At 37.6% G+C, this 21411-nt stretch overlaps 1 protein-coding gene across 2 annotated transcripts in view; it reads right to left on the reverse strand.

Annotated features, from left to right (window-relative positions):
- The window catches only part of CYP7B1 (cytochrome P450 family 7 subfamily B member 1), a 319348-nt gene that overhangs the window by 137183 nt on the left and 160754 nt on the right, over nt 1–21411 (reverse strand). The gene's annotated exons all lie outside the window — the stretch shown is intronic.

Genomic DNA, 21411 nt, shown 5'->3' on the forward strand with positions numbered 1-21411 from the left:
AGGAGAACCCGCTCCCATTTCCTGCTGTCAGCAAAGGCACCACATGAAAGAGAAATGTCACAAGTCCTGAGAAAGAAAATAATTTCTTAACACAAGAAAGGTGGGGGCTAGAAAAAGATCAGCAAAGCTTTACTTATCAGTCAGAATACTGTAACAAACATGGTACAAAAAGTTAAAGATGGAACTGAAACCATCTCACAGAGACGTTCAGACCGTCCACAGCAGTTAACACCTCGATAGGAGCATCTTTTGATGAGAAGGGTTGAGAAAACTACCATGCAAGTTCACTGCAGCTAGCTAAAGTAGTAGAAAGCCAAACTGGGGTGATTGTTTCCTGTGACACAATACGGCGTACTTTGAAGAGGAATGGCATGCAAGGGTGTCATCCATGAAGGAAACCTCTCCTAAAGCCCATGCACAAAAAAAGCCTGCCTGGAGTTTGCCAGGATCCATGCTGAAACAGAAGAAGACTACTGTGACTCTGTACTCTGTGTAATGAGTGATGAGATAAATGTTTTTGGAACTGATGGCTTCAAACCTGTATAGAGTCACAAAGGTGAGGAGTACAAAGAAAAATGCATGGTACCTACAGTGAAACATGGTGCTGGCAGTGTTCTTTTGTGGGGCTGCATGAGTGCTCCTGGTGTTGGGGAGCTGCATTTCACAGATGTACTGCTCTATATTGAAAGAGAAGATGCTACCATCACTCCGTGCCCTTGGTCATTGTACACTTTTCCAACAAGACAAGGATCCAAAACACACATCTATGGCCACTTTTACATTTCCGAAGAATAACAGGGTGAAAGTGATTCATTGGCCAAGTATGTCTCTTGATTTGAACCCAATCAAACTCCTATTAGGAATTATGAAGAGACAAGCTGAGCATAACTCTCCATCCTGCATCCAGGCTCTAAAAGAGGTTGTTCTTGAAGAATGAAAAAAAAGATATATGTTGTAATATTTTGCCAACTTGTTCATTCCATGCCTAGAAGACTTGGTGCTGTCCTTACAAATCATGGAGGTCATACAAAATACTAGATGTAGTAAAACTTTAAAACTGAAGACTTTGTAATCTAAGTTATATTGTTAGCCTTACTTTCATGTAATGAGCAAAACAAATGTTCTACAAAACTCAGTTTTGTAAACATTTTGGAAATTGTTCTTCTGTTTATTGAGATATTGGTTAAATTCTTACTTTTCAAACTACTACTATGTACTGTACATCTGGACCACACACCTAAGTTCCTCTAAGTTATCTAAGAAAAGCTTGCAGTAATCTCTCTCTCTCTCTCTCTCTCTATATATATATATATATATATATATATATATACACACTATATTGCCAAAAGTATTGGGATACCTGCCTTTACACGCACATGAACTTTAATGGCATCCCAGTCTTAGTCCGTAGGGTTCAAAATTGAGTTGGTCCACCCTTTGCAGCTACAACAACTCTTCTGGGAAGGCTGTCCACAAGGTTTAGGAGTGTATCTATGGGAATGTTTGACCACTCTTCCAGAAATGCATTTATGAGCTCAGGCACTGATGTCGGACAAGAATTCTCTGCTCTAATTCATCCCAAAGGTTTTCTATCAGGTTGAGGTCAGGACAGTCAAGTTCCTCCACCTCAAACTTGCTCATCCATGTCTCAATGGACTTTGCTTTGTGCACTGGTGCTCAGTCATGTTGGAACAGGAAGGGCCCATCCCCAAACTGTTCCCACAAAGTTGGGAGCATGAAATTGTCCAAAATGTCTTGGTATGCTGACGCCTTAAGAGTTCCCTTCACTGGAACTGAGGTGCCAAGCCCAAGCCCTGAAAAACAACCCCACACCATAATCCCCCCTTCACCAAACATTACACTTGGCACAATGCAGTCAGGCAAGTGCCGTTCTCCTGGCAAACGCCAAACCAAGACACGTCTATTGGAATTCCAGACAGAGAAGCGTGATTCGTCATTCCAGAGAACACATCTCCACTGCTCTAGAGTTCAGTTGTGTGCTTTTCACCACTGCATCTGGCGCTTTGCATTGCACTTGGTGATGTAAGGCTTGGATGCAGCTGCTTGGCTGTGGAAACCCATTCTACGAAGCTCTCTACACACTGTTGTTGCACTAATCTGAAGGCTACACAAAGTTTGGAGATCTTTAGCTATTGAATATGCAGACAGTTGGCATCTTTTGCGCACCGTGCACTTCAGCATGCGCTGACACCGCTCTGTCATTTTACGTGGCCTATCACGGTACCACACTTAAATTCAATGAGTTCCTGAGAGCAACCCATTCATTCACAAGTGTTTGTAGAAGCAGTCTGCATGCCTAGGTGCTTGATTTTATACACCTGTGGCCATGGAGGTGAATGGAACACCTGAATCCAATGATATGGAGGGGTGTCCCAATACTTTTAGCAATATAGTATATATATATATATATATATATATATATATATATATATATATATATATAAAATAAAATGTCAGTTGTTATCCTTATATTGGTAACAAGTGCATCATGCATTGTTCAATTACAAAAGTATTTGTATCCACAGTCATTACATAGCTTATCCAGTTTTTTGCCCATGTCACATAAAGTCTGTCTTTTAGACACTTCACATGATGAGGCAATTATAACAAATTGATGTGATAAAAATATTCATAAAAGTGTATATCTTCAGTACTACATACTCAGTGTGTTTCTCCAACACCATCTATCCAAGAGTTAAACATATGTATATATATATATATATATATATATATATATATATATATATATTAATAAAGAGTTAATAAATATTAATTAATAAAACACTTCCTGCGATTAGACATGAGGCAGAAGACTGTATATGGGTTAATAGTCATAAAGATTTGCTTGGTTTGCTGTCTTTTAAACACTTGTCCAACTGCAAATTCACATAATGTGGGAGGGGGTGAATCACATGTAACCAGTGGATTTAAAGACTGATTTGTTTAGTTGTGCCTGAGATATGCAAGACCTGGAGTTTAATAAATAAATGCACTATATCCGAAATGAATATTACTAAATTTGTTTTTTACAATACTTTATGATTGTAGCTAGATAGACAGATATAGATAAATATTACAAATACTTTTCCTAATATGAATTTATATGCTTCATGTAATTTATGCTACTCTCTTTCATGTAAGTCTCATATTGTGTTTTAGAAAACCAAAATTCTTTTTTTCTTATTACAGCTGTTTAGCTAGTAAAATCCGATTTAAACTCCATAACACAAAGCATGTCTATTTTAGACAGGATTAATACGAATATTCAAATGAAACTCTGATGCTATATCCCATCTGTGAAGGTGACTTACACTACATGCAGAACAAGCCATTTTGATTAATAACGAGATACTTACTAGCCAAGATGTAATCAAAGATCAAGAGATCACCAGCTTACCACTATCATACAATGTACAGAAATGGATGTCTGAGTTAACTATTTATGTCCCTGCTTAATATTTCACAAACAACAATATTGAATTAGACTAGAATGATTGTTTCTGCATAAAAATAATGCTAGCCATAACATTCATATTTTGCCATTTTCAATTTTGTCATTAGTATGGTGATATCTATTTGTTTAATGTTTCCCATTTAATGGTTTAATTGGTAGTAGTGCAACATATGCTAGAATGGTTTACATAATGGAAATCTTGCTGTTGAAGGATGTGGAACTTACAAGTCAAAAGTAGTCACATCACAAGTCAGAAATCATTAAACCAACCCTTCAATTGGCTACCAAGCCTCAGCAGAGGGCTCATTACTAGTGGCTAGCTAGGACAGTGTATAGGTAAAAATCTGACAGATATTTAGATAGGCTTTTTTGTCATATACTAATTTAATTCATCTAATTTCACCCTCCATGCTCTGTCATTTGGTCAAAACCTGTATACTTCACAGTGTTTCCGCGGGGTAAGGAGGACGCGGCTCAGAAATCCAGGGGAAAATTAACTTAATGCTCAGAGTCTGTGGACACAAATCATGGAGACGGAGGGGTCATCGTTTGCATCAAACATGGTTAACTCACAACTGATAAGCCAAATACTGTTAAACACCATGCCATATCATGGTGATGTTCTATGCCTCCAAACAGAAAATGTTTATATATACACACAGGTGTATGTGTATGTATATATATATATATATATATATATATAAATTTTGCTGCATCAATAGCAGTTATCAATTTAAACCATAAAACGTAAAACACAATATTTGTTATTATAATTTATATACCGGTAATATTTAAAAGATAACATATTCTATCAGATACTTAATTAGAAACACCCATGTTAGTAATAAAACAAAAACATTTTCTGAAACAAGATTATGACTGTTCAGGCCAAAGTCTTAAACATTAATGAAATGTGTAGTAAATGTGTACAATAAGTATCCATAGTAATAGCAACAGAACTAAAAGCAACTGAAATTATGGTAATACCATTGTACTTTGTTGTTACAAAATTAATTTTAAAATAAACATCAAACCTATATGATTTAAGCAGAAACTATACCTAAAAATATTTTTTAATGTAAAATCTTAGAGAATCAAGTCCAGTGGCAAGTATTTTTTGTGTCTATTGCAAGACTGTAGCCAATAGTTGTATTCTCTTGAAACACCTAAATATTTATATCTACTAGGCCATGAGAATTTATCAGGGGAGCTTGATACCATAAATTGGATATCTAAAGGCTGTATCACACTGGTAGAACTGGCTATTGTCATAAAAATATGTTTGCTAAGTAATAAGATATTTAAGATAGCATGGCATTCATTTTTTAGGAAGCCATAAAAAGTAAAATATCAGTTGGCTTTTTAACTTGTCATAATCAACTTAAATTATCTTACTTTGCTGATAATCTCTAAACTACCTGGGTAAGAAAACATTTATCCCATAGCAAGAATAACCTTAAAATAAACTTTCACAAATGTGAACAATTCAAATTCAGCATGTAATAAATAAGCAGTAAAACAGCATGTCATAATTATGTTTCTTGTGAGAGTTGAGCTTGGCCCTGGTCATTTTGGTCAGTAAGGCTGTCCATAACCAGAATGACCAATAGTGAACATAGGAGGAAAAAAAAAGTGGATCCAACTTTGAATTTAACAGGAAGAGTTGATAATTCCTTATAAATTCAGTTGCCTATATATCTGAATTTAATGATCACTTTTATTTGCAGATATTATAAATTGATCTTTATAAAATATTTTTTATCACTTACAGTGCATTAATAAAATATTCAGACCCCATTCACTTTTTTCAATTTTATTATGTTGCAGCCTGATACTACCGTTGTTTAAACTAAATTTTCCTTTCTCATTAATCTATATTCAGAACCCCGTAATGACAAAGTGAATACAGAATTATAGAAATGTCTGTGAATTTATTAAAAAGGAAAAACAAATCTCCATGTACTTAAGAATTCAGACCCTTTACTCAGTACTTTGTTGAAGCACTTTTGAAAGCACCTTGAGTCTTTTTGGGTATGATGCAACACCTGGACTGGGGGATTTTCTGCCATTCCTGTTTGCAAATCCTCTCAAGCTCAGTCAGGTTGGATGGGAACCATCAGTGGACAGCCATTTCCAGGTCTCTTCAGAGATATCCAATAGGGTCCAAATCAGGGCTCTGGCTGGACCACTCTAGTCCCTAAGCCACTCCTGTGTTGTCTGAATACTTTATGAATGCACTGTATATCATATGAACAGCTGATGTTCACCTTTTGATTGTTTGGAATTTACAGCTGAAATCGAACTAAAACTGTTTTATGTTTTTGCAGAGCCAAAAGTTTGGTGAGGTTATACATTCTGCTTGCATCTCTAATAATGTTATTTCTCTGTCAGGTTTACTGTATTGTGACACTGAAAGCATTAAATATCTATGTTCCTGTCCTGTCTGATACCCATCACCTAAACAGGAAAAAAGGAGAAATCTCTCTGAGATACACAGAGATGATAGAGATTACACTTCTTCATTAATGTATTTGAAAAAGTGTTCTTATTGCTGCATGTGCTCCTATTAGGGAAAATATATTCAACAATAAAATATTCAGGAGGTGGAGACATTTTCCATCACTTCTAATTCTTTCTGAGACTCATTTACCGTAGTTGACAAAACATAAGGAGAAATCACCCAAATGAGGTCAAAGACAGTAATAAAAGGCTGACAGAGGTTCTACACCTTCCTAACTTTATACTAAACCAAAAATGTAAGGTTTTAGCTGCAGTTGATGTGTGTGTATTTAAGTGTATGTTTAGAATAGCAGATCAATTTACTGAAAGCAAAGTGGTAATATGGTACAACAATGGGAGACTAACATAAAAGCTGGTCATACATGGTCCAGTTTTTTTCATTCAGCCAGCTGGCTGTATGAAAAAACTTAATTGATTTCCCCATCCACATGTTCGAGATGGATGTGGGACTCTACCCCACCTCTCCTGCTGAACCACCTGAGATTCGAACCTTGTACAGGTGAAACTCGAAAAAGTTGAATATCGTGCAAACGTTCATTTATTTCAGTAATGCAACTTAAAAGGTAAAACTAATAAATGAGATAGACTCATTACATGCAAAGCAAGATAGTTCAAGCCGTGATTTGTCATAATTGTGATGATTATGGCTTGCAGAGCTCATGAAAACCCCAAATCCACAATCTCAGAAAATTAGAATATTGTGAAAAGGTGCAATATTCTAGGCTCAAAGTGTCCCACTCTAATCAGCTAATTAGGCCATAACACCTGCAAAGGGTTCCTGAGCCTTTAAATGGTCTCTCAGTCTGGTTCAGTAGAAATTACAATCATGGGAAAGACTGCTGACCTGACAGTTGTTCAGAAAACCGTCTTTGACACCCTCCATAAGGAGGGAAAGCCTCAAAAGGTAATTGCAAAAGAAGTTGGATGTTCCCAAAGTGCTGTATCAAAGCACATGAATAAAACGTTATGTGGAAGGGAAAAGTGTGGAAGAAAAAGGTGCACAAGCAGCAGGGATGACCGCAGCCTGGAGAGGATTGTCAGGAAAAGGCCATTCAAAAGTGTTGGGGACTTTCACAAGGAGTGGACTGAGGCTGGAGTCAGTGCATCAAGAGCCACCACACACAGATGGATCCTGGACATGGGCTTCAAATGTCATATTCCTCTTGTCAAGCCGCTCCTGAACAAGAAACGTCTTACCTGGGCTTAAGAAAAACAGACCTGGTCTGTTGCTCAGTGGTCCAAAGTCCTCTTTTCTGATGTGAGCAACTTTTGCATCTCATCTGGAAACCAAGGACCCAGAGTATGGAGGAAGAATGGAGAGGCACACACTGCAAGATGCTTGAAGTCCAGTGTGAAGTTTCCACAGTCTGTGTTGATTTGGGGAGCCATGTCATCTGCTGGTGTTGGTTCACTGTGCTTCATTATGTCCAGGGTCAATGCAGCCGTCTACCAGGAGATTTTGGAGCACTTCATGCTTCCTTCCACAGAGGAGCTTTATGGGGATGCTGACTTAATTTTCCAGCAGGACTTGGCACCTACCCATACTGCCAAAAGCACCAAAACCTGGTTCAATGACCGTGGGATTACTGTGCTTGATTGGCCAGCAAACTCGCCTGACCTGAACCCCATAGAGAATCTATGGGGCATTGCCAAGAGAAAGATGAGAGACATGAGACCGAACAATGCAGAAGAGTTTAAGGCCACTATTGAAGCATCCTGGTCTTCCATAACACCTCAGCAGTGCCACAGGCTGATAGCTTCCATGCCACGCCGCATTGAGGCAGTAATTGCTGCAAAAGGGGCCCAAACCAAGTACTGAGTACATATGCATGCTTATACTTTTCAGAGGTCTGATATTGTTCTATGTACAATCCTTGTTTTATTGATTGCATGTAATATTCTAATTTTCTGAGATTATGGATTTGGGGTTTTCATGAGCTGTAAACCATAATCATCACAATTATGACAAATCACATCTTGAACTATCTTGCTTTGCATGTAATGAGTCTATCTCATATATTCGTTTCACCTTTTAAGTTGCATAACTGAAATAAATGAACTTTTGCACATTATTCTAATTTTTCGAGTTTCACCTGTATGGGCAGGTTGAATTTACCCAAGTTGATCGATCAATCAACTTGGGTACGACCAACCTGAAGGATTTTACATGTGATTGTCACTAACAAAGACCACTAACAAAAATCACTGTGTTCTCCTGGTAGGGTTGGCTTCTTCTGCACCCCCGGCTGGGAGAACACAATGGCTCAGCAGGAGGGATTCCCCCATCAACACTGACTGTGGCTGCAGGAAAAAAATTTGCACCATCTATGGCTTGCATATGTCACCATCTGCTGGCCAGAGCTGATAAATATGAAAAATAAACTTATAGAATTTTACATTTCTATAACTAAAAGTAATAAATAATAAGTAACAAGTATAACAGTATTGAAGTCCCTAACACTTCACATTTACAATAACACTCCACATTCCTTTTAAGAACAAACCTAGCTTCTGGGAACTGATCTATTGTTTTAATGTAAGTGTGTTTAGGTACACGGTAATAATTAAGTATTATTTGGTGACCATTTTACTCAAGCACAAAGAAAAAAAAATACGAAAAGATAGCTACTAGTGGCTGTACTGACCAACTATAATCAGGATGGCATATTCTGGCTCATAATCAAATTTTAATAGGGATTGTTTAGTCTTAGGTATCATTGGTCTTCTGTTGATCTCTAATTTTACAGTAGAATTCATCTTATTATTTTCACAAAATGTATCAGTTTATATTCTCTATGTTGGAGAATTTTTATTGTCTGAGTTGAATATAACATTTCATCAGAATTCAGTGGTCTTGTCATAATGTATTTTTTAAGTCAGTGGGCAACTAGACAATGACACATAGGATGTGTACCTGCCCGGTTTCAAAAGTGACAGACATGCCTTGTATAATTTAAATATCAACTTTCAAAAAGCATATACTTACACAGCTCTAAGTTGTAAGTGCATTTTGGGTCATTGTTTTAAAGATGGGATCATTTTATGTGAGTCTACTATAAAGCACATTTACAAGGAGCAAAAATAATTTTGACACTTATGTCTTCTAGCAAAAAAATTTGTATCCTACCATCTGGCTCATAATGCAATAAATATGTCTAACACATTGAAACATGTATTTTTGTACCCTTTTCATCCTTATTTGACATATGGAAATGAACCTATTTTATATATTTATTTCAAAAGATAAACATGAAATTGTAAAATGTTTAACATACAACAGTAGTTTAATTACCACAACATCATGTAATCTAAACAACAGAAAATTTGCTAGTTAAATACTAAATTCATGTTTTCAAATACACTACCTGCTTTCTGTTTAACCCCTTAAATGTTGCTTTAAGTTTGTATATTATAGAAATAATGAAAACTATTTTAATGGAAAAATTGTATGTGCTGTACATCATTTAGGTGAGGTCAGCAACGGCAGCCAAACATATTTCTCTCAGTATAGGATTACTTTGAAGGACAAGTTCAGAAATATTTAAAAATCTGCCCAGCCTCCCTCCCTATCCCTATTAATGCACTGAACTGTTGTTTATATATCACATAATTTTAATAAATAGATAAAGAGTTTTTTTTCCCTCAGCCTTTGCACTGCCCCTTCACCAGATATATGAATGTCCAGCACTGCCCGCTTACTTTTTGTTTGTCATTATCTGTGAATTTAAATGACTCCATATGAACGAGCAGATGTATGGGAGTGTGTGTCCTCTCTACCTCTTTAGCTGTATGTGTTCTGAATAGATCTGAATAGCAGGAGATCAAATCACAGGCTATTCACAACATTGTAGCAAATTAGTATGAAGAATGAGTAGAAAGGCTTTTTGCAAGTGGTGCATTGATGTTTAACACTACCCATGATGATAGAACATGCCTGTGCTCAATAGAAATGTTCCTATGAAGTCCACAGAGAAACCAACACCTCTGGGAGTGTTAATACCTTGGGTCCCCTGAAGTTCTCACTGGTTCCTGACAATTCACAAACATACACCTGGTTTTGAAAATGTTATCTCATGATAGGCTTACTTTAAACCTTAATGTGTCTTTAGTATCCCCACAATAAACCTGTGAAACTTCATTATGCCATTGTTTTCAATTGCGTTTTTCAGGTTCCAGAATTATCTAGTTCTCCAAATTTAAGGCCGTGTCAGGCTTGTTTTGATGGAATCAGCTTGCCATCAATTTGAGGCACTTCAGAAATCATTCAGAATTAATTGACAGGTGCATTTGACCTGAGGTTGACGTGCGTCTGACCTGCATTTTGCCTGCCTCAAGCTGGTTTTCCATTCCCATAGACTTGTATGGAAATACAAAACCCATTTGGAGTAAACACAAGCCCATCAACATAGGCCCTTACAATGACAGTTTATGATGCTACAGTTGTTATTGCACCCAATTGCCAATAAATATATTTCTGGTGAGCTCTCTATTAGCAGAATACTTCTCTGAGGACTACGGTCTTAAACAAAATAGAAACAGCCTATATGCGAGTGTCAGGCTCCATGCACACTGGCTTAAAAAACTCTGCTCATAGAGGAGTCTCGTGTTTTGCCTGTAGAAGCAAATCATTTTATCCTATGTGTCCATGTGTCTAGCTTTTTTAAGCTCCGTGTTTAGAGGCAAAAAAAAAAAAGACCCTTCTGTTTTTCATTTTTGAGAGCTTTTTTCTGGCAGAAACAAAACACTAAAAGCTCCTATATGCTATTAAAAAAATCTCAAAATTTGTGTTTTTTTTCTGTCAAGAGCACTGGCATTTTTTTAAGCAAGTGTGCATGGAGCCTTAAGCATGCCATGGAATATGAGGAAATAGGCACAAAGCAACTTCTGCTAATCAATCAAAACAGAAAATCATTAATGCTGTCCATGAAACACAGCAACAGGACTAAAGTCAGACATAATTGAAATCTCTTGAAATCACTTCAACTAAAGTTTAAAGACTTTTCTTCTAAGGCAATGGTGCACAACATGAGGCGCACTGAACTTTTGCAGCCTTCTACCTATTGGGCACCAGAGGATAGCAGAGTGACACTGAAAGAAAGTGATCTCCGCCTACAGTTCAAATAATATCCTGGTCTCTGGGGGTTACATTTTACTCTCACTGTCCACCAATGCGGACGGAGGAGTGGGGTTAGAAAACACTGACTACCAATGGGGTGGGGAGGGGGAGATATGGAAATGTTAAATTGAACTGCAACTGGCCACCACTGCAGGAGGTTTAAAAACATTGTCACTATAGGTGTTAATATTGTGGACACTGATCCTAATGCTGGAGGTTATTATTTATGCCACTAACTGGGGGCTATTACTATTGCATCCACTGACACCAATACTGGCGTTTTTTATTGTGATCATTGATACCAGTGCTGGGGGTTATTATTGCTGCCACTGACACCATTTTGAAGAGTTTATTATTGGGCCACAGAAACCAGTATAGGGGGCTATTACATCCACTTACACCAGTGCTGGGATTTATTATTGCTTTTACTGGAAACAATGCTGTGGATTATTGTTTGCATTCACTGGCAGCAAAGCTGGAGGTTTTGATTACAACCACTGACACCAATGCTGGGGCTTATTATTATTGCCATTAACACTAATGATGCAGCTTGTTTACTCCCATACCCTCTTCAGTGGGCATTGCAATAAGCTGCAAAAATTGCAGTAGCACCTACATTATAGGGGGTTGAGGTGCATTACATCTGATTCATTTTAAATGGGTTACCTAACTTGGCACATTTTACCTCAATGCACAAAAATGTGCTGCTACGGTACCATCCTCTCAAAGTGTCAGAGGCTGCACTTGAGGTCCTCTGTAATTTTTAAGGTGACCACCACTCTTTTAAGGCTTCTTAGATGGACTTAAGATGGTAGTAAAGTCCTTTTATTTATCTTCTACTTACAGGTAAGCCTATAATAAGGCGTACCTGTAGGTACTGTAAATATCTCCAAAACATGCACCGTTTAAGAGATATCTACCTGTGTAACAGCCAGTGCTGTCACCAGCGAGTGCACTCTGAAGGAATGATATACTCATGCTGCTCTTTCAGAGCTCTGTGCCGTGATCGTGACATCATTGTGGCTCAGCCATTCAAACTGCCAAAGCCTGCGAACTTGGAAGGAAGAACTAGTGAAGATGGAAACACTGTCAACGGTGACAGTGCGCCGCTAGAGAGCTTTGTTTTAAGGCAAGTTTCACATAATGTGCTAGTATACAGTGCATAATAGCCCACTATAATATTGCCTTGCAAGGGAAAAATTATGTATTTTTTTGACAGCTTACTACTGCATAAACTGATTTTGAATGTAACCCCTACATAAAGAGTATGCTATACAAAATCTTTTTTCAGTGCTAGAGTAGGGAAGGGTTAAAACCCGTTAAGTTATTTTTTGCCTCCTGTATCCTGCTGGAGTTATTTTCCTTTATTTTAATATCCTGGTGATGCAACAGGAAATGAGAGAAAATCCTAGCTTGGTCATTTGTTTACAGGAACATGTGTCTTCATTGAAGAATTTTCCTTTATTTCTTTCTCTGATGTCACCGCATAATTTTTGGCTTTATCTCTCTTCCTGGCATTGGTCACAATTGCCACCAAGAGAAATAGTAAGATGAATCTCCCCAACAGGGACACAGACAACAATAAAAACATAACAAAGGGTCCAAACATTTTTCTCTATACACAACTAAATTAGAAAAGTTTTGCCTTTACAAACATAAATCCAGAGGAAGACAAAAACCACTAGAAAAAAAAATATATTTTCCAAGACTTTGTGTTAATCTTTTGGAAGAAGATAATTCCTTATGGCTTGCTGTATGTATGTGGACACTGTCCTGCAAAATGAATTTAAGACCACTTCCTTGGTATTGCATGATGGATAAGTATCTGCCTGTACTTTTCAGCAACCTATTAATTTTGGCCAAATTCCCAACTTCTTGCGCAGAAACGCAGCCCCAAACCAGCAAGGAACCTCCGTCATGCTTTACTGTTGCCTGCAGACACTCATTCTTGTACTACTGCACAGACCTTTAGCAAACAAACTGGCTTTTGGTACAATCAAATATTTCAAATTATTATTATATTTCTAAGTCTAAAGCCTAACGAAAGGACTGTATAAAGCACCCACTACTACATTGTGCACACCAGTTCTTGCATTTTTGTACATAGGTGAGTTGCTTAGCCTTTTTTCACATCAGAGGTCTGAATTTGTAGCTGCAGATCTTCCTTCAAGATCATTTCTGACCACTTGTTGCTAAGTCTCTGTTGATCATGCCACTAGACATCTTGTTGAGAAAGAACATCAGCCTGATGTCTTCCATCTGCATCTTCCATCTGCTGCACTATGTTTCTATGGCCAGCTTCTGCATTTTTGATTCTCAACGTTACTTTTTTTTTTTTTACTTTTGCAGAAGAACTTGGACAGCACATCTGGAAAAATCAATGTTCCTCAAAATGTCAGTTTATGAGAGACCTTGTTGATGTAGTAGGACCACTGTGGGACTTGTTTCTGTGCTCAGTCTTGCTGTTGCAAGATTTCTTTTTTACATTGAGCTGTCCTCATTGACCTCAACTTAATATTAAAGCATAGCTTTTCCTCACTGTTTCATTTCTCTTGCACAGTTCATTCTGTTTGATTTAATGATTGTATTTAAACCTACGTGTTATCTTATTGATCATGAGCACCTGTTTGGTGTGTTCAATACTGAACTACATACCTATAAAATCCTTAACTGCATGAATACAGTATATACTGTCTTTCCCTCTGCCCTTTACTGCCCCTTATTCATTTAGCTGCCCTTCCCAGCAGGCTTTTGTACATGAATTTGTGCAATGCAACTAAAATGTAAGCAGCTAACAGAAAGCTGGGAATCTGAATAAAAAAATACACTGGTAGGATACATTCAGACGGGTGAATATCGGAGGCTAGTTTGCTATATTCAGAGGTGGCTAAATGCCACCTCTGGACACATCAATCTCTGTGCTATGACCTCTAAGTGGCCAGTTTGTGTGCAATCAAAACTCCACAGAAACACCAACCCTGGAAACACACTGGCTAAGTCAAGGGCCGGTCAGAGGCTCTATTTCCATATAACTGTTTGAATAAAAGTTGCTGCTATTCGCACACAATATGTGTAATCAGCATTTACAAAAACCTGCAAGCCCCTGGCTGCAGATATTGGACCATCTGAATGTAGTCTTAGATTCATTCTTATTCAGAAGATATGACTTTTGCCATATACAAATGATGAAAATAACAAACACTGAAGGCCATGCTGGATGAACCCTCAGTAAGTTCATATAGAACATTTTCATGTCTAACTAGAGTGTATCTTTAAAGACTATGGAGAAAATTATCATATGCTGTTAATACATTAAATGATATTATTTTATTATATTAAGTCAGTATATTAATTTCTTAAATATTCCCTTCTCTTGCAAGACATGCAGAGGTATTCAAAGAACTTCTTTCAGATCTGCCAAAACGGTCACAAAATCTAGAATTTTAGGCATTCAATTGTATTTGCCTTTTCGCTAAGAAAAACCCCCAAATCTTTACAGATCAATGCTTTGCACAAATTTGAACAAATGCCATTGCAGAGTTTGCCTGCCATCCTGTTAAACTTGAGGAATTCACTACAAGTCTCTTTAACCATGTGATCGGTCCAAAAGTCACATCTTCTGAATAAGAATGAACCTAAGACTACATTCCGATGGTCCAATATCTGCAGCCAGGGGCTTGCAGGTTGTTGTGAATGCTGATTGCACGCACTGTGTGCAAATAACAGCAACTTACATTCAAACAGTTATATGGAAATTGAGCCTCCAACCGGCCCTGGACTCAGCCAATGTGTTTCCAGGGTTGGTGTTTCTGTGGAGTTTTGGTTGCACACAAACTGGCCAGCTAGAGGTCATAGCACAGAGATTAATGTGTCTAGAGGTGGCATTTAGCCACCTCTGAATACAGCAAACTAGCCTCCGATATTCACCCATCTGAATAATAAGACAAATACTGCTGAAAATAATGGTGAGATAATCTTATAAGCAGGATATGACATTTCGGAGGGATTGCATACTTCTTGTATAGAACTTCCCAGGGTTATCATTTTGCATGGTTAGAAGAAAGCAGCATTTGAATGTATATATAAGCAGATGTTTATAAAATTACTTTTTTAACAATCATATATATGTTATCAGTTTTTTTTTTTACAAGGGTTGTGCTTTCTTTAAATACTTTTTCTGTAAAATAAATTTACTTTTTATGATGTCTGTATGCCTCTGTCAGGAAACAAATCAATAATTTAAAATTTATGATATGCTGTGATAGTATAGCGTTGAAAAATATATTTTAACAATGAAGTGCAAAACACTTATCCCAAAGCTACAAGTTAACTTATTCAGTAAAGAGTTAATGCTATCTGTCTGTAATTTAGAAGCATAGTAATCCCTTTCCTAGGATAAACATTAATCCAGGTCTGTCTTCAGAAATATATAAAATTCATCACCCCACTAATCTGTGTGGTATTTTGTATTGTAAGGTCTTTGTTTCCAGGCCTGTAATTCTTTCAGATCCACAGTGTTTATAGCATTGGCATTTTTGCAATGTCCATTGTTACCAGAAGAGAAAACATGGAATCAAAAAAAGAAGATCTCTACTTGAAAAGCAGGGTATTGTTTCAAAAGGTGGAGATGAAGAAATAGGTCCGACAATTCAGGGGACTTTTCAGAATGCAGTGGGCCTGTGTGCAAGATTTTAAATTGAGCCACTTTCCACTTCTCCTTCCTGTGTTCAAGATCATTTCAATCAATATTTAAACAGTATGGACAATATGTAAATGTTATCTATACCCATAGGGATAATCAGTCTGGCTTTATAACTAAAAAAGTCCCAAGGGTGTGTTTGGGGCTGTACACCCACACGAATTTTACATTGGGTGCAGCAGCTGTGTCCGTGCAGCTCCTGAGTCCCAATAACAGCAATGGGACTGCCAGCACAGGGATGCACACTACACCTGTACATCCCCGTGCCAGTAAAACATGGCCCTGTATGGGACATAGATTGAAGTGGTTGTAAAGGCTGAAGTACCTTTATGCATTCTATGCATGAAGGTGAAGAACCTTCAGTGTGCAGCTCCCTTCCAGCCCTCCAATACTCACCTGAGCCCAATCTCCATCCAGCGATGTGCATGTGAACATTGGCTCCCACTGCTGTCAATCACAGTCAGTGAGGATGGAGCTTGGGGGCTGAGCTGAGCTACGCACTCTGTGGCAATGTACACTCAGAGCAGGGATAGCATGCACGAGTGCACCCATAGCAAGTGGCTTGCTATGGGGGCACTTGGCAGGGGGAGGAGCCTGGAGCACTGGCAGGGAACCCAAGAAGAGGAGGATCAGGGCTGCTGTATGCAAACCATTGCACACAGAAGGTAAGTATAGCATGTTTGGTATTATAAAGAAAAATAAAAATTATCCTTTATTATCACTTTAAAATGCCTTGTGTGAACGAGGCCATGTGCCTCATTCACACTGAAAGAGTGCCAGCTGCAGCAAGAATCCAGCAGATTTTTGCAGCTGGATTCACAGGTGGATGCAGATAGCTGAGATTGCTTAATCTATTATAAAGCAACAACGGGCTGACAGTGGCCAGAGCTGTTCTCTGGTGTGTTAATGTAATCACACAAGGAGCAATTACCTTCGCATAGGGACAAATGATTGTCCCCGGGTGCAAGCCGTTTGCATCCAGAAATGATCATACATCCCTAACCGTAGTTAATTGCTCCATGTGCAATTATATTTAAATACCAGTGGACAGATGTGGATGCTGTCAGCCTTTAATTGCTTTGTATCTGAAGGAATCAGCAGGATTATTGCTGTAGCTAGCACATTTTTTATGTGTGAATAAGGACTTACAAGGACTAAACGAGGAGTGGAGTATTGTGCAGTTGGGGACAGATAAGGGATGAACTAGTGAGAAAAAGGTGGGAGAAAGAGGGTTGCAGAAATGTGTAATGATAATGGTAGTTTGGGAAAAAAAATATAGAACTAGATGGAGGAGATAGACTAAGAGGAATGGATATGCTAAGAGCAATGTGCAGTGGTATGCAGGAGAGGGATGCAATGTAACTTTGTGAAGCTGAGCTTGTGCACCAGCAGTAATTTTGAAAGTAGCTGTCTGCAAAGGAGAGGTACAATGTAACAAAGAGCATAAATGAAATGTTTAGCAATGAGAGTGACAGTGGCAAGGTCACATGAAGAGTGTATTTACATCTAACAGAAAGTGGAACTGTGTGGACTGAGATACTGTCAGCTAGCATTGGGTGCTGGATAATGAACAACCAGACCAAGCTGAAATGCGTAGAGAAAGAAGGTGAGGGTCTTACCAGAAATCTGTGATTTCAATAAAATAAATAGATAAAAACACTTTCTTTGAAATGCGTAGAGTGTTTTCATCCTTTTATTTTAATAAAGGCAAAGTCTTCTACTTTAACCATCCTTGTGGAATAAAGTCAAACTCTTCTACTTTCACCATCCTTGTTAATAATGTTCCTGCACTGATTTAGTCCTGCAGACATCAATCTGCTGATGCAGTGATGATTTGAGTACAGGGCCAATAGCTCAGGTAAGCCTTTCCTTATGAGTTTGTTACCTAGTAACCAAATTATTACATTTAAAGACTGGGCATCTTTTTTTTACCAGAAACACCACCACCACAGGAGGTTCCTGGATTTTTGCAAGGATTCACCTGCCAGCTTCAGTGAATCCATTTTGAAATGCATGTTTGCAGCTCTAACACGTGTGTTTCCCAGTCACATGTAAAGATGAGAACTATTCAATGTGGATGCAAATTTTCATTTAGTCATATTCTTAGAGGGTCCCCCCGTCTTTTCTTCTGTTTGTAATGCTTCCCTACCCCAAATGGGACCACTGTGGTAGCTGTCTTGTATCCATGAATACAACCCCATCTTTAACCACTTAGGCTCTGGAAAGTGTTATGCCCTTCCTGAGCAGGCGATTTTTTGCTATTTGGCACTGTGCTACTTTACCTGGCATTTCTCAGTCATGCAACACTGTACGAAATGAAATTTAGATAATTTGTTTACACAAATAGCACTTTCTTTTGGTGGAATTTGATCACTACTGGGTTTTGTATTATATAAACAAAAAACAAACAAATCTGAAAAACACCCCCAATATTTTCTACTTTCTGTATAAAACAAATCCAATAAAATCACACTTCTTCATAACTGTATGCCAAAATTTATTCTGCTACATATCTTTGGTAAAAAAAATCCCAAAAAGTGTATATTAATTGGTTTGTGTGAATGTTATAGCGTCTACGAGCTATGGTATATTGAACTTTACGCAGCTATAGACGCTATATTAATAATGGTGGTGATCAGCGACTTACTGTATATTGTGACTGTGATAGTGTGGCAGACAATCTGGCACTAACAGACACTGGCTGTCTGGGATACTAACTGACTGATGCTGATGTCGCTAGTGGTAAACAAACTAGTTGGTAAACAAATTCAATATTCAAAATAACTTAATCTTTCAAATCCAGTTTGAAAATGAATACAACTGAGCGATAGGCAGGCCATAGATTATGTGATTTTCTTTTCTGCAACCATGGGTTGCAGGAAAGAAAATTGCTTGATTCCCCCATTAACACAGAGCTATTGTGTTATCCAGGAGGGGGGGGGGGCATGGGGAGCCATCCATGACAGAGAATACAATGATTATTGATAGCGACTATAACTCCTGGCAATAGTTGCATACTAGAAATTCGACATGCTGGTTGATTGATGGATAGACTTGGGAACAATCACCCTGCCCATAGATGGATTTGATCCATGTATGGCCAGCATTAGATTTAGCAGTTTTCTATTTCCAAACAAACAGCTAAATACATACAGTAGATGAAATTCATATATGGGGTATTTTACCTACCAAAGGAATTTAATTTCTCTGCATTAATTCCTGAGATATACACAGCTTTGCCACCCAGTCCTGTCTAAAATAGAACGACATATTATTTTACCTCACTGCACGTAAATAACACTCTCAGGTCTCCTCCCCATTCCCGGCATGTGATTGGACAGTAAAAGGAGAAGCAACAGATTTATGAGCTCATCTTTCTCTCACTCTGCTCTCTCCTCCTATCAGCATAATCCATGACTTTGGTCAAATTGATTGGCTGTTTATCGTGCTTCTTTCTCCCTAAGTCTAAGCTCTGATTTTTACTGCAGGAGAATGATACAAAGTCAAATGAAGGCACTTACACCACTTGTATATAGAAACGTACATTTAAATTTACAATTTAACTGAAAAACTGAAAATATGAGAACAGGCAGGCTTTTATTGCAGAAGAGATCATGTTTCTTTTGCAATAAATAATCCCTACCTACCTGTCCTCAGTCTTCGATACACTGTTCACTGAACGGCACCATGCACCATAGTTAAGTCAATCTCACATGGCCAATCAACATGGCCAAAAGATCCTATACTAGGAAGAAGACTGGGCAAAGATGTTGGGAGCCAGTAGGGACCTCACGGCACCACATTGCTGGAGGGGTGGAGAGAGAAGTATAATTCCACTTTAATGATTTATTAATGAATACAGATCTGCATTAATTTGTATCTTTTCTATCTGCCTGGAATTCAGCTTTAAATAAGTACACAAGAGAGTCTCAACGCTGTCTCATGCCAGCACTGCCAATACAGTGAGCTCAACATTTCTCAGTGAATATGACTGAAGAACAAAGCAAATGTGTCTGCTCTTGGCCTAAAAAATACAGCTTGTCAGACAGAAATGTGTTCGTTTCACAATGCTGGCATGGACATCCCATAAATGTAGTTGATTTAAAGCTCAATTTGATTTCCCAAGAGAAAAAAATATTTACTGGCAGAATATTTCAAATCAAGAGATCACAGGCAGTGACAATGTAGAAGGAGGCAATGCCTAAGTTTATAAATGTCAATTTATTGGGACAAATGCAAAACAAAAAAATTATTATGAACATGTCAAAACAGCTCACATGGATTCCAAAAGTATATTGTAAGATTTAAATATTCCTGAGTTTGAACCAGGAGCATAGAACCCCTTAAGGTTTGTCTACTTCAAGATCTAAATAAGCTGAAGCAATACCTGTCAATGTTCACAATTGTTAAAGCACGGATGACGTTTATATTTTGTGAGCAATGTTTTTTTGGACCATTCAACAATTAGAGGCACTGAAAGTCTATGTTAGCAGTCACTAACTTGTAGGCAGAAGCTACTTTATCACTGTGCATCACATCAAAATTCTCAGGAAGTGTCATGGTTGGAAAAGTAACTTTTCAAAGAAAAAAGTATAATGCCATTACATATTTTAGCATATAAGGAAAATAAAAATATATATATATAATGTATCTGATATAAGGTCTGTTCACCAAAATGAAATTTGTTTCATTCCTTAAGTACACTGAACACTAAAATATAAATTCTAATTTTATGGTAATTAAGAGGTTATATATTTATTGAGCAAAGAGGAATTATTTTTTAGATAAAGAGTAGATAAATGGAATCAACACATGCCCCAATTACACATCATATACATAAAGTACACAATGTAGAAATATTTTAGCAGCTGTCAACCACAGAATGAGTTTTTACATCATTGTCGACTGCTGAAGTTTTTCCTACACTCATTTTTTGTTTATTAAAAACTAAGAAAGGGTATATGGGGTTACGATCCCAGCCAATATCCCCAAAAGGATGATAGAGAGGAATAGTCCTGTAATAAGGAAGAAAAAATGTGGGTGAAAAGGACAAAGAAATAAAAGAATGAAAGGAAGAGATACTGAAAGTGGTAATCATTTGTTTATGTTACCAAAGTCAATGGTTATTAAAATAGGAGGTGGTGCTATCTCTGAGAATTCATGAAAAGAATCTTGGCATTCCATACATAATTTGAGAATCCTGTCCTACATTTGATCAGTCAACTGTCCATGCACACCAAGTGGGGACCACATTCAACTCCAATACTTTGGGGTGACTATACAGTCACCTTTATTTACATTAGAGAATAACCCTGGTATTATTGATAGGAGAAATATCTGAGTAGAATTCTAAATTCTGTTACTAGTACTTCATTTTTTTAAATCAAGAAACTCATCCTAAAATGTTTGTATGTTGAACCTTTCTACTACACATAGCATGATCTCCTCTCAGTGTCATACATCTAGCAATGGTGTAAAAACTATGAAAACATCTTATGAAGGGTGTACGAAAATCAGTATAATCTGTTCTCTGAATTAGCATCCTAGTTCTTTCTATGAGAAAGTAGGACAAAGGACAAGTGGGGTATATCTTTGTGAGTA

The sequence above is a fragment of the Staurois parvus genome, unplaced genomic scaffold (genome assembly GCF_062004578.1).
Source record: "Staurois parvus isolate SC_StPar_1 unplaced genomic scaffold, SC_StPar_1.0 ptg000371l, whole genome shotgun sequence".
Lineage (NCBI taxonomy): Eukaryota > Metazoa > Chordata > Amphibia > Anura > Ranidae > Staurois > Staurois parvus.